Consider the following 3,402-nt stretch of genomic DNA (forward strand, 5'->3'; position numbering starts at 1 on the left):
TATATATATATATATATATATATATATATATATATATATATATATATATACATATATATATATATATATTTCCTTTATTCGGCTCTTAAGGGGAAACTCTTTTGTATATATGTATGTATACGTCTGGGTAATTATATTAGTGTATATAAACGTCTGGGAGGGGTTAAAGATCAAAAGTTCTAGAAGTATATTATGTGTCAAAGGTATATCTCATTGTAAGAAATAGAAACATGCATATAGGTTTACTGAATGTTTTGAAAGAAAATTAACTTACGACCAGTGGTTGTCAAGATACGGATGCCCTATATAATATTTTCCCAACTAATTTGTATAATTAAGCTAACTCGCATGTTATGAGGTATGTGATGGAGGTAAAATTATGGAATTTATTTTCTTCAAGTTCTTGAAACACTCGTTATTTCGTAAATATGTGGTTGGCGCATCGGTTGTGGCTTGGTCTCCCAATCCTCAGGTCGGGTTCGAAACACTCGCTGTGCAAGTCGCTTGTGTTCTTGGACAAGGTACTCTATCTACGGTTGCCTCTCTCCACCCAGGAGTACAAGTGGGTACCTGGTAGGTTCAAACATCATTATTATATCATTATCATTAACATTATAGTTTATATTAACATATATTTAGTTTTTAAGATAATACGACATCTGGTTGGGAAAATACACCACAGTAACATAATAATAGTCATAGAAAAAAACGAGAACAGTTATGATAAATTAGTAATGATGATAATGACGATGGGGATGACGACTAAGCCTATGATGGCGACCGTCGCGACGGTTATTAATTTTAATAGGCAATAGCTTACTTCAAGTGCATTTAGTACTATATTCAGTTAAAAGGAATACAAATTGAGGAAAAGGTAGAAGTCAACTTCAAAAATGAACATAATAAGCATAGCCAACCTGTAGTCAACTGTAAACACCTATTCATGAAATATAATAGGTGATTAATTAAACGTTACAGAAAACTCAAAAGAAGAAATAAAGTGATTCATAGGAACACAAAAGCACACGTACTTTATTATGTATTTCTTAGTGTAACGCATTGAACTTGAACTTCAAATGGTTAATATAAAGCGGTTCACTTGACTGCTCTTGATAACGTGCACTAATAAAGCGTGGAACCACAAGTATTCAAAATGGAGTTTTAAAAACTCAAAAAAATATTCATCGAATCTCAATTAAAAAAAAAAATACAAATGATTAAATTTGTTATTTCTTAACTAATATTTTGTTTACTATAAAATTACATCCAGTAGCGACTTATTCACTATTATTATGTGCCTTTGGAGAATAACTTTCTTTAGGCAATCGTTACTGAACAAAATACATGGAATGTTCCTCCTTATTTCGTGCAAATACACGGATCGAGCAATTTTAATCAGACAATTGTACTAAAGCACAAATGATATAAAAGCTTTGAAAGCATTTTTTAAGTGTTTGAAATAACAAACCCTTAAAAATAACAACGATCTGGCATTTGCTAACATAAGATTTATTATTTAGAAAACAATAAATAATAATATATAATAATTTTATAATAGGTCTAATGCATTGAACCGTCGGATGTTAACATTTTGAGCAGCAATAATGGATTAATACAGCCTCATGTGTATTATGGTAGGATGGGGTGGATGTCTACTTTGTTGTTTGTATGTTTATGTGTAGGGCGTACAATACCTTTACTCAGGGTTTCCTTCACTGTAGGCCTACGTCCACTGTCTTTCGTATTTGTTTTTTTTTTTTTTTATGGAAATACAGATTGAATTGGATTAACACAGCCTCATGTAACTTAAAATATATACATGTGGGAAAATACTTTGATGTTTTGAACATTTGAAAACATGTTAACAGTAACATTCAGGATGTTTTCATTTTAGAACAGTCAAAGAAAGATTATCACTACAGAAATCACAATGTGATACATGTCAGGGGCAATATTTATCAAACTAGAATTCGGCTTAAATTCGTCCTAAGTCCATTTTTTGCTTAAGTAAAATTTATACATATTGCTTAGCTTAAAAATTGCTTAAAATTAGAAAGTCGATTGTACGTTAACACCATCTAAGACGATTTTTAAGCGAAAAATATTTTGCTAAGATTGGGTAATAAATCAGCTTATCAAGATATTTATTATGGACATCTTAACTTTTTTGACTTAAGACATTGCTAAGTTAAGATTGATAAATCCAGTGCCAGGCAGACAATTTAACGAAGTAACATTTACAAATTGCAAAAGCCAATAAGAAAATGTATCATTTGGAATGCTTACATTATTATATTAACAATCCTGAGAGGAAACATGTGGCTATACGAATTACGATGTGAACACATCATCCAAATAGAAAATACGTCAGAATAGGCAAAAAAAGTTTAACAAAATCGATAGGAAACCTGTGGATATACAAACCACATTTGGTCCAATGTCATTAATATAGACCTATAATTAAGATGATTGATTGTGCAGTTCTTTATCATCATAAATTATTACTATACTAATAAGCAGCCCAAGTTTCCCGGAACTTGCGAGAATCTCCCGGAATCAGGACAGCCTCCCGCACTCGCAAGAAGCAAGGATCTCCTTAAATTCATAATATTTGCATGTGTTTACTGCTTTATTATCGATTTTCTCACGGAAGTCAGTGACGATGGGTATCACTATGTGCAGATCTGTGGCGGATTAAAAGGAATTTAAGGGAAGGGAAAGTTGACCAGGGGTGGCGCCTGGATTTTCTTATACGGAGTCCGAGGTCCCCGACGGGGATGGGGTGTGGCCCACGCCTCCAACGAGGGCGAAGATTTTCCCGACGAGAGCAAAGTGGGAGTGATCAAGCGTCTCTAAATGTTTTTGAAAGTGGTCCAGAGGGCTAAGCCTCCGAAAAAGAAAAAAAAGACAATCTAGGGGTTTAAAGGCTTATTAAATCGATTTTAGAGTCTAGTAGGCCTAATATGTACAAAGTGCATAATAGAGGTAATTATTTTTTTCTTCCTGACGAATTGTAATTTTTTCTTCTCGACAGAGGGATGGGGCAGCCCTCCACGTTAAGGGGGTGGAAGCAGGCCCCGCTGGTGCCATCCCTGAGGCCGACCCGAGTACCCTAAATAGTTAAAAATTATGAAAAAATTTATATTCGAATTTAAGTGTGTGAGAATGCCATTTCCGGTCATCTAGGATGCCATAATCATAAATTTTCTTATCTCAGCTCCATCCAATTCAATGGAGAGGGGCAGCCAGCCTGGGTCCAGCAGGAATTAAAAACTCGTTTAAGAGTGCTGTAACAATATACATTGCCAATAAAATAAACAAAGCAAAAGAGCACAAAACTATAAGTTGAAGTAAATGAAAGATCAGGTGGCCTCTGAAAATGAATTATATATATATATATAT

Source organism: Anneissia japonica, unplaced genomic scaffold, assembly GCF_011630105.1.
Source record: "Anneissia japonica isolate Jap-2015-1 unplaced genomic scaffold, ASM1163010v1 scaffold287598_len761594_cov195, whole genome shotgun sequence".
Classification (NCBI taxonomy): Eukaryota; Metazoa; Echinodermata; class Crinoidea; order Comatulida; family Comatulidae; genus Anneissia; species Anneissia japonica.